Raw genomic sequence first — 11,605 nt, forward strand, 5'->3', positions numbered from 1 at the left:
ATGGCCTAGTGGTCAGTGATGTTGCTTCACAGCAAGAATGTCATGGGTTCAAATCTTTCAGCTTCCCTCTCTGTCCACAGCTTCCTTCTGTGTTGTATTTGCATGTTCTCCCTGTCCTCACTTGGGTTTCCTCCCACCACCAAAAGACAACGTATGTTATGGTTAATACTTTAATGTCATACTGAGCTTAATATCATACTCCAGATCAGTAGGTGGCAGTACTGCACCCGAAAGCTAGCTGAAAGAAGGGGAAGACATAATGTCATGTGACATCGTTACCACCACACTTGCAGAGGTAAGCATGGCTAGAGTATGAAGTGTTTGTGGCTCACCAAGGAATCAACTGTTGTAGTTTCAGAAATATGTAATTTATACCTGGCTGTTTTGGTAGGATCATCTGCTTTGATATTATGTAGTGATGGGGTAAAATTGAGTTTTGGATTGGTTGAAGTATGGATTTCGAGGTATTTAATGAGCTGACTTGTGTGTTTGTAGAGTCAGTGTCCAAACTAGCATTCCAGTGTAAAAGCTATATTAAAATGACTTTACCAAGGCAGTCTTCTCAGATAAAACCCTTTATTTAAAGCCTTAGTTCATTTCAGAACAAAATAAAAAGCCACACTTGGCCTTCATCAGGGCAGTGTTGAATGAGGCAGTTTACACAGAATATAATCACACAGGTAGACAATTGTGACACCTGTTGAGGAGAAGGGGCCAAAAAGCATTATCTCACTATATGACAGCCAGTGGCATGGTTTGGCCTGGGCTTTCGGGACTATAGCACCGGATCTTTTATGAAAAGGCCAGAATATGAAAAATATTTATTTATCTTATTTATTTATTTTACAAATAAGAATAGCTGCCCTCCCCTTAATGCTTTAAAGCCCTTAAAATAAAGCCCTTAAAATAATAATAATGGTATTGGTGATCAGAATTCCTCAGTCTCATCCTCTCTGTGTGTAAGTGAAATAAAGGAGGAGACATCACTCTCGTCATAGCGTATCTGTAATGTAACAGTGAAACTACATCAATACAACCGTTCTTCTACATTCTCTAATTGTTAACTTCTTGTAAATTAAATTATGCCAATGCTGAATACTGCCCTCTCAGGACCCCTGATGGTCCCTGGACCTCACTTTGAGAACCACCGAACTAGTTCTTCAGTATTCATCTAAAATGGCACAAATTGTGTTGGAAAACCAGTCCATTTTTCCTCCACCCCCACCTCCCTGCATGGGCTAAGCCCCAAATGTCTGCTGACCCTAGAGATGCCCCTGATGACAGCCCTTTGTACTGACCTCTGGTGGTCTTTTTTGATATTGCGGGGGGGGCTCCCCTCTCCCCTCTCTGTTCTCTCCCTCTCTATCTATTCTGTCTCTCTGTCCCTCTCATCTATCTCTCCTCCCTGTTGTTTCTCTCCCTCTGTTCTCCCACTGTTCTCTCTCCCTCTCCCTCTCATCCCTCTCTTCATCCTTCTGTTTGCCCCCCCCCCCCAACCCCCCACCCAAAAAAATATATTATGTTCTGGTTTTCCAACACAATTTGTGCCATTTTATATGAATACTGAAGAACTAGTTAGGTGGTTCTCAAAGCGAGGTCCAGGGACCATCAGGGGTCCTGAGAGGGCATTATTCAGCATTGGCATAATTTCATTTACAAGAAGTTAACGATTAGAGAAAGTAGAGGAACAGTTGTATTGATATAGTTTCCCTGTTACATTACAGATACAGTTACAGAAGTATTTTGAATTACCAATACCATTATTATTATTTTAAGGCCTGTAAAACATGAATTAGATATGAATTAAAGGGATAGACTTTTTCGGGAGTTAAGCTCATTTGCCACATCCCCCCCACATAACCAAGATACACCATGCCTTACTGGCATTATCTGCGCAGTTTACAATGAGCTACAGTCGTGAAGTATATTTAGTATCGCCATATAATGGAGGCTAATGGTACAGCTTTTAACAACCCACCAAAACACACATCTCACGGTGCCAAAATACATGTTGTGCTTTGGGTACTCACCACACGATGTAATATTAATCCAAAAATGCACATAATTGGTCTTTTTGGAAGGAAAAGAGGTCGGCGGTCATGTTTGGAAAGTAGTGCCGGCTACCGCTTTTCCTTCCAAAAAGACTGATTATGTGCATTTTGGATTAATATTTCATCGTGTGGTGAGTACCCGAAGCACAACATGTATTTTGGCACCGTGAGATGTGTAACACTAGTGTCGGTTCAAAATGAGCACGCCTCTCTAATTCAGTTAGAGAGAGTAGATCACCTTTATCTATGGACCGGGGTCACAGAAGCTCTAGGTCGCTCTGGGAGAAATGGGCACCAGGCAGCACACAGAACACGACACAGACTCAGCAGGTACGTTTTAAAGATAACACAACATTTATTTACTTGTATTTCAGTTATTTCTTATTCTTTCTTCAAGCATATCATTTCAACAATAATAATCAAACACAATTCTTTTTTCCACTAAACTATTTCTCTTTCTTTCAGGTTTTGCATTCAACGACGGTGGGTCGACGACAGATGTTCACACATCAGGTAAGTAACTGTCTCTTTTATTTCTTATTTTATAAGAAACTATTTTGTTATTAGTCAGGCACTCATTAATTTTTGTTAATTCCTATGTTGATTTATTATAGTTCCATATAAATCCTATTTTAAAGTGCTTCTGACTCAACAGAGATACAGTCGTCGGTTATTATTATTTCGATTGGATTCGACCTTCAACCTCAAAAAACAACCGTTCCTTCAATAGAACTCAATTACCCAGAAAACAAAAACAATAGAACAAGTTCCCTTCAGGAATTCCATAGTATTGCTCTGGTTGCATTACTGTGTATTTCAGCAATACAGAGCTGTATATAAAAATAGAAAATATAGTTTAACACTGCTAAGGTTCAGGTTCTATTAAAGTACTTAGAAAACAAATCAAGAACTCACGTTCAAATCAGGTGAGCACTATCAAATGCACACAGAGCAATACTCACAATGGACAATCGAAATAAATCACAATTATTATAAACAATTATCTAGATTCAGAACAACAACAAAAACATTCTACATGTGCTCTGTTCTATAGTTCGGATCCACGAGATCAGTTTGACTCGGACAGTTATCCTTTGAATGGAAAAGTGCAAGGGGGATATTGTCTTCCCACTATGATGGAAGCTCCGTGGGTTTGAATGTGTGGGGCAATGTGGGGCAATGGATACGATTGTCCTACCACTGTGTTAGAAACTCCATGAAATCCGTGGGGCAATAGATACGATTGTCCTACCACTTAGTTGACAATGGATAATTCGAGCATCTCTCCTTTCTCTCGATCCGGTTCAGGGCTTAGGCTCGCCACCCCAAGAACCAGCTGCACCTCTCTCCACGGGAAGCAAGCCGGGCTGGGGAATCCGGGGTCTGGTGGATTCAGACGCTGACAACAAGGACGGACAGGAAACGGGAACAAGGACCAAGGGCCAAGGGGGAGGGGAAGGAGGAGGACCTGGCCTTGAACCCACAAAACCAAGAAAAGTGTCACTTAACGGATCAAAATAAATGTTTTCTCTCCTATGTGGACTCTAATGTGCAATGTGTAACCATTAAGCCAAATAAAACATTACATCAAATAAACAAATAAAATTGTCATCACTCCTTTAACCATCTGTCATGTCATTTTCTCTTTTCTTTTCCATTCAGCATCAAAATACATTTTCTATAGCAATTACATGAAACATAGTATTACAGTATGGCTAACAGAATATACAAAGTGACATCAGTTCAAGTGCATTCATTTCAGTAACTCAATTTCCTTGACCTAAAAGCTACAGTATACTGTATCACCACTGGTGTGCATTAAACACACTGCAACAGCTAATGACAAGCTTAACACTAGCAGGCTTTACACTGCAGAAATAACACTGCTTGAAGTAATCAAAAGAATAACGCTACACGCGATGCGTCATGGCTGCTCTACGCATCCATTAAAACCACCGGGTGACTCACCCATGTTAGCAGAGGGTTGCACGTTCAGCACGTTAACGTGCTAGCCACGGTAGCGTGGTGGATGCTAATCCGTGTTGCTAATGTTTGTAGCACTATTGCATCGAGTCAGCATGTTTTCAGTCTGCTAGCTTCATATTATCATTACAGCAAGCTGTCATAGCACTTTTTCATGTCGGGAGGAACTCACCAAGAATCTGCTTTCGGCAAATGGCAGCGTGATGGTCACTACCACAGGTCGCTATTTAGCAGCAATGAATCTGGTCGGGGACAATAATTTTCTTTACTGACGGTTTCAGAGAGATAACAGTTAATTATCGGTAAGCACACATATATTTTACTTACACGTGTCTCTGTGTTCTATGTCTCAACACGTATTTCTGTTCTCCGGTGTCAACACGTCTTGTCTGATATTCGTTCAGGTAGGAAAAGGAAGCGCTAGGTATTTTCACCGTCACCTCAGCTAGACTGGCGGATGCTGCGTAGCGTCTGATGTACTTTCAAAATAAGAGTCCTCCAACCAAATTCATCTTTTCACCTTCTGATGTGCATTCAAAATAAGAGTCCTCCCATTATATTCACTGTTTATATTATGTTATATTCACAGTATAATTTATTATATTAAGACACATTAAACGGTTCTGGTAACCTGGGTTACAGATGTGTGTTGTGAGAGGTGTGTTTTAGTAGATTTTTAACAGCTATACCATTAGCCAGATCACCATTTTGGTGTGCCCTGCACACCAAAATTACATTTTAAGAGACCAAAAGTAATTGGACAAAGTAACATAACCATCCAATTGTTCAATGGGTTCTGAATGAAATGTATATATCATCAATGAATACAAGGGAATGAAGTGAGTTGGTTAAATTTCCATTGCTATACATATGTGGACATGTATGCTTATCAATGGAACTAGTTGCCTTGTATTTATGGAAGCTGTGACTGCTGACAACAGCAGCAGGATGAATTCTGACATCCTTTGAGCAATAATATCTGCTCACTTTCAGCCAAATGCTCAAGAACCCATTGGACAATTCGATGATATGTTAGTTTGCCGAAGTACTTTTGGTTCCTTAAAATGTAATTCCTACACTGTACTGATTTGGATGTAAATTAAAGCTGGAAGTCTGCTGTTGAACACATCTTGATTGTTTCATCTCACCATTGTGGTGGTGTACAAAGCTAAACTGATAAAGATTGTGTCCAATTTCCAAATATATATGGAGCTAACTGTGTTTTGTATTTTTCAGATGCCGAGAAAGAAGAATTTTGCCAAGAGCGAAGCAGCCAAGCGGAGGCTTGCTGCGCGTACTGAGGTTGTGCCACCTCTAAAAAAGGCTCGTACTGAAGAGCTTGCGACTCCTGAAAAGGAAGCGCAGCTTTCCCTGTCTGAGGTTGTGCCACCTCTAAAAAAGGCTCAATTACTAAAGCTAACGACTCCTGAAAAGGAAGCGAGGCAGCTAAAAGGACAGGAAGTGACTCCAGGAGTGGAGACATGGACGCCATTACTAAAGCTAACGACTCCTGAAAAGGAAGCGAGGCAGCTAAGCAAAAAGCTGGAAGTGCCTCCAGGAGTGGAGGCATGGAAGGCTGCTAAAACCCCAGCTATTACCCCACTAAAAACGCAAAGCAAAAACGATGTAAAACGATGTAAAACCAAGCAAAAATGAAATATCAAACTTGCAAATAATGATGTCATTGATCCTGCTACTATTGATTGTCATTCAAAAATACATTGTATTTGTCAATATACTGATGACATTAATTGCCATGCTATTGATTCTGTTGCAGGTTGCTATCGTGATACAATTCGTTCCCAGACTGATAAAATCAGAAAGTCACAGTTCCATCGTGTCTCTGATTTCCCTTCTGATCTTGGAAGTGTTCCATGCAATTCCAAAACTGTTCCAGAAATCACAGTAAATGCTGATTTTCAATCAGGAAATGCCTTCCCAGTATCACGAGTAATCAAAGGCTCATTTGATCAAGGAGACAGACGATTTGGAGCAAATGCTGGTAAACAATGTGCAGTAAATGGTCTAACTGCAATCTTGAAAAGTGTGCTCACTGATGTGCTAACATGGTCAACAGCAACCTTGGATGATGTTCTGTGGAAAGGGAACCAGCTGTATACTGTCATGACACGACAGGGCACAATTAATGATCCTAGAGAAGATGGGTTTGTTGCTATAAGTGAATTGCCCAAGGAGCACACACTGTGGAATGTAAAAATGGCAATAGAATATGCTGACTCACTTCCTGGATTACTGTTTGTGGATGTGGCAGAACCTGACCTACAAGCTATTGTTTGTTCTTTAGATGAAGCAATGAAACAAACATTTGCTGTCAGTGATACATGTTTGCTGACTTTTGCAGAAGCTACCTGTGCAATCATCAAACGAGGACCATGGTATGCCTTGATGGATCCACATGCCCGAAACACAGATGGCGCTCTTGATGATGGAGGTACAAGTGGTGTGGTGTACCATGATACTCTTGACTCACTATACGAACATCTTCTTGTGCTTGCTCTTTCATTGCATGCTGTGGGATCACAATTTGAAATGACTGGTGTCAGAGCTGTTGTGAGTCATATGCACTCAAGTCCACAGAAGTTCAGATGTTCATCTACCAGAACAGACGATACAAATGAAGAGAATGTCTTGCAAGGTAAAAGTGCAACCAAAGCTGGAGTCACCAAGATAACAGATCCAACAACGTCAAAATCTAGTGCAGATGAAGTTATTGTAGTTGGTGAGTCACATGCCACGCCCTTTTCCTTTTATCCATTCACAATCCAGGACCAAAGACAACTTTGTGCAAAACTTAATATAAACTATACTGCTGATGATACTATCACCAGAAAGGAACCAATTCCTATCGGTGACCCTTGTGACACTGAGTTTATTGCAGCTGACGGTAACTGCTTTTTTAGAGCTCTATCATATGCAATCAGCAACGACCAAAGCAATCACAGGAAAGTCAGAGTTGCTGTGGTTAAACACCTCCAGGACAATTCATGTGACTATGTCCATACACTCAGGCATACTTTTAGTTCTGTGGAAACCTATCTGAAACAATCACGGATGAAATATGTTGGAAGTTGGGCAACTGAGGTTGAAATACAGGCAGCTGCAGATCTATTTGGAGTAAACATTTTTACATACAGCCAACAGAAGTGGTTGAAGTATAGCTCTACCAACCCAAATGCAAACAAGGGGAGATCAATATACCTGAAACATTGCAACAACTCGCACTATGAAGTGGTCTCCTGCATCAAATTGAGAGATTCTGAAGAGTGTGCTTTCATGTGTAGCAAATCAAACAAGGATAGCAAATCTAAGGGGAAGTGTGTGTCAAGTCGCCGTAAAATTGAAACCGGATATAAAAGATATCATGAAGATGAGGAGTATAGAACAAACAAGAAGCAATGCACTCAAGAAAGGTATACCAATGCTGAAGAGTATCGGCAAAAGCTCAGGATGTCAAGCAAAGAGAAATATGCCCAAAATGAAGAGCACAGAGAAAAGGTCATAATGTCAAACAAAGAGAAATATGCCCAAAATGAAGAGTATCGACAAAAGCTCAGGATGTCAAGCAAAGAGAAATATGCCAAAAATGAGGAGCACAGAGAAAAGGTCATGATGGCGAGCAAAGAGAAATATGCAAAAGATGAGGAGCACCAGTCTAATGTTCGTCAACTTAGCGTGAATAAGTACAAAACTGACAAAGTTTTTGCTGAAAACCTCAAACTGACAATTGCAGAAAGGCGTGCCAAGGAAAGAGAACAATTACAACAGATGGACGACGTATATAAACAATTCAAACAAAAGACACACATGGGTCCACAATATGTGTGTGCATCATGTCATAGATTACTGTTTCAACATCAAGTACTGAAATGCAAGAAAGAGCTCTATGCAGGAAAAGGAGAAATGGTCGCTACTATGGCTAGGAAATGTATCACTGAAACATATCTTCACAAATGTAGTGACACTTGTCTTCCAAATTGCACTTTCAAAAGTGGTCCTTCTGGGCATTTATGGCTATGTTACACGTGTCACCGGAAAATCCTTATTGGTACAATGCCAGCCGAAAGTGTTGCAAACAATTTGCATTTAGATCCTATTCCACCACAACTCAACAATTTGAACTCAATTGAACAGCACCTAATAGCAAAAAATATTCCATTCATGAAAATGCTGGCACTGCCGCGAGGTGGACAAAATGGTGTGCATGGACCAGTAATATGTGTCCCTTCAAATATCAGTGACATAACAAATGTCCTTCCAAGATCGGATAACGACGATATCATTATTCCTGTTAAGTTGAAGAGAAAGTTGTCTTACAAAGGCTTTTATGAATATCAGCATGTTCACGCAGAGAAAGTACGGATAGCGGTGATATATTTGAAAGACAATAACATATGGTATAAAGATGTGGAGTTCAATAATGAATGGGTGAATCCCTTAAGCAGAATCGAGGAAGAAATTGAGGAAGAAGCAGATGAACGTAATGACAATGACAACTGTGAACCAATGTGTCCAGACCACAATCAAAGTACAACATCTGAAATTGAGGAAGAACCCATAGATGAAACACTCTTTGACAAACAGCAACATGGTATGTTCATGGACACATGTTTACAACCCATTGACATTGCACAAGAAGTTTTGGATCAGCACTTTGACCATATTATATCTGTGGCACCAGCAGAAGGAAATAGCCCTGTAAGATTATTAATGGATGAAACTAATGAAGCAAAATGTTTTCCCGTGCTTTTCCCAAGAGGACATGGAACCTTTCATGATCGCAGACCTGTGAAGTTGACATTATCACGATATTTGAATGTACGCATTCAAAATGCTGATGGAAGATTTGGAAAAAATGCAGTTTACATATTCTATGCACAATATTGGTCAGAGCTTTATCAGGTTGTATCAAACGTCTCAATAGCAATGAGAAAAGGTCATGAAACAGACAGGCCTGTAACAGCCGAAATGCTCATGAACCAAGGCTCTCTTCAGAGGATTCTGAATTGTGATCAAGGCTACAAATTCATGAAACCTATAAGAGGCACACCTGCTTTTTGGCAAAGTGCACAAAAAGACTTATTTGCCATGGTGAGGCAATTGGGAATTCCAACATGGTTCTGTTCCTTCTCATCTGCTGATTTACGATGGCCAGAATTTCTGGAATGTATCCTGAGAGTAGAGGGATCCACAAAATCCATTGATGAGCTTGACTGGTCTGAGAGATGTGGCCTGTTACAAAGAAACTCTGTGATAGCAGCAAGAATGTTTGATCAACGATTCCATTGTTTCCTCAAAGAAGTAATCATGTCCCCAGCACAGCCAATTGGTAAAATTGTGGATTATTTCTACAGAGTGGAGTTCCAGCAACGTGGATCACCTCATGTACACTGTCTATTCTGGGTGGAGAATGCACCTCAAATTGACGTAGACGATGATGATGCTGTTGTAGCATTTGTGGATAAATATGTGACATGTGAAATGCCGCCAGATGATGACACAGAGATGCATGAAATTGTCTCAGCTGTACAACAACATAGCAAAAGACACTCAAAAACATGCAAAAAGGAGGCACAACTTGCAGATTCAACTTTCCTAGACCACCGACCAACAATACATTTATTACAAGAAGCAAGAAAGAAGATGAGAAAGACAACAATGCAAATGAGCAATCAGAGGAACATACCTGTTCAGAAAACTCCCCAGATGATGTAGTAAATGAAGAAATGCGTAAAGCCCATGCAGCAAACATTGTAGCAAAGGTGAAAGAAGCAATTCTGGACCCTAAAGCCACCTTTGACTCTGCCGACGAATTGTTTGCCTCGATTGGCATTACGCAGGAAGGATTTGAAGCTGCATACAAAATGGTAACAAACAAAACCACTGTTGTTCTGAAAAGAAAGATTAGTGATGTTTGGGTCAATCAATATAACAGACACCTTGGCCCCTATCGTTGCATCGGCGCAGTTTCTAGGCCGAGCGGCAGGCGCAGATCAAAGCAGTGGGCGTGGAAAGGCGCACTTGATATCGTCGTGCTGGCGCTAGATGCAGCCCAAAGCATTACAACCACGCCTTTTAGGCGTAAAATTATGCACCATCATGCTCATTGGATAAGTGCAATAAACGAATCGCACGCTTGCCTTTTTAGCTCCAATTCCAGTGATCCCGCAAAACCAGACGAAAGCCAAACGCTCTGCCGCCCCCCCCCTCCCTTCATCCAGCCTGTCTGTCTGCATTATAGGCTATTATTCCATATTATTATGCTTCTCAAACCAATCTAACTGCAGTTTCAATACTGCAAGCATGTAAATACGCTACACTATAGCAAGATCAAAGTGAAAATAATGTTCTATGCATCAGCTAGAAAAATATAGCCTATTAGATTGGTGAAAGTTTGTCCAGAAAGATATCATTTTCTCTCGCCTGCTGCAGGAAGGATGATGCACATAAATATACCCTACATTATGTCAAGTCATTGCATAAATGTGTTTTTATTGTAAAACTAAATGTGAAATAGGGCCAAGTTATTGGAGGGACATCACAGTATAGCAGATGCCATTAGAAGCGCGTTCCGAAGCGCGTTCCGCTGTTACTTCTCTAAATCACGTTAACTCGACAAGGGGTATATATAGGCCCAGGAGGACATATATGTTTCACATAGGGTGGTGTTTTCATTTCGAGGTTTTATTTGGTCCAATATTGAAATGTTGACAATGGCAGGCTGTGTTACCATTATACATTAATTTAGAACTACCTTTTATATCTATTTTGGCTCATTTGGTGGCTATTTAGTAGCGAAATGAAGAAACACAATGCATGCTGGGAACTCAGAGAGAGAGAGAGAGAAGGGTGACAGAGAAGAAGCAGTGAAGGCACAGAATAGGCCTGCTTTACAAAAGCGCAAAGCGCTAAATGTAGGCCAGGTCCCAAGATATCACTAGGCTGGTATTTAGCGCCGACACGCCCACTTTGGGACTGCGCCACGCCCATTCGGCCTAAAGCGCATTTGGCAGCCTAAAGCCTATTGCTATCTTGCCAAAACAGGCGCAAGGCACGTTTTTTTGCGGTTAAGGCCCGTAATAGCGCCGATGGCCTGTGGGAGAATAGAGCCCCTTATGCGCTGCTGGAATGGAAACTTAGACATCCAATATGTGTGCGATGCGTACTCCTGCATTGTTTACATCATCTCTTACATCTCAAAAGCAGAGAGAGAAATGGGACTATTGCTGCAACGTGCACAAACAGAGGCTGCAAATGACAACATGGATGCTAAACAGGCTTTGAAGAAACTTGGCTCTGTGTATTTGTATAACCGAGAAGTTTCTGCCCAAGAAAGTGTCTATCGTCTAACCAACATGAGGCTTAAGGAGGGATCTAGAAAAGTTGTGTTTATTCCAACTGGTGATCACACAGTGTGTATGAGCTTGGCACTCCATGTCTTGCAAAAGAAAAATGCTTGTGACACAGAAGAAGATCAATGTGATGACACAGGCAACAAAAATATATGGATGACCAGCATAACGGAAAGATATAAAGGTAGACCTAAAAGTACA

Source organism: Poromitra crassiceps (assembly GCF_964638095.1).
Source record: "Poromitra crassiceps genome assembly, chromosome: 3".
Lineage (NCBI taxonomy): Eukaryota > Metazoa > Chordata > Actinopteri > Beryciformes > Melamphaidae > Poromitra > Poromitra crassiceps.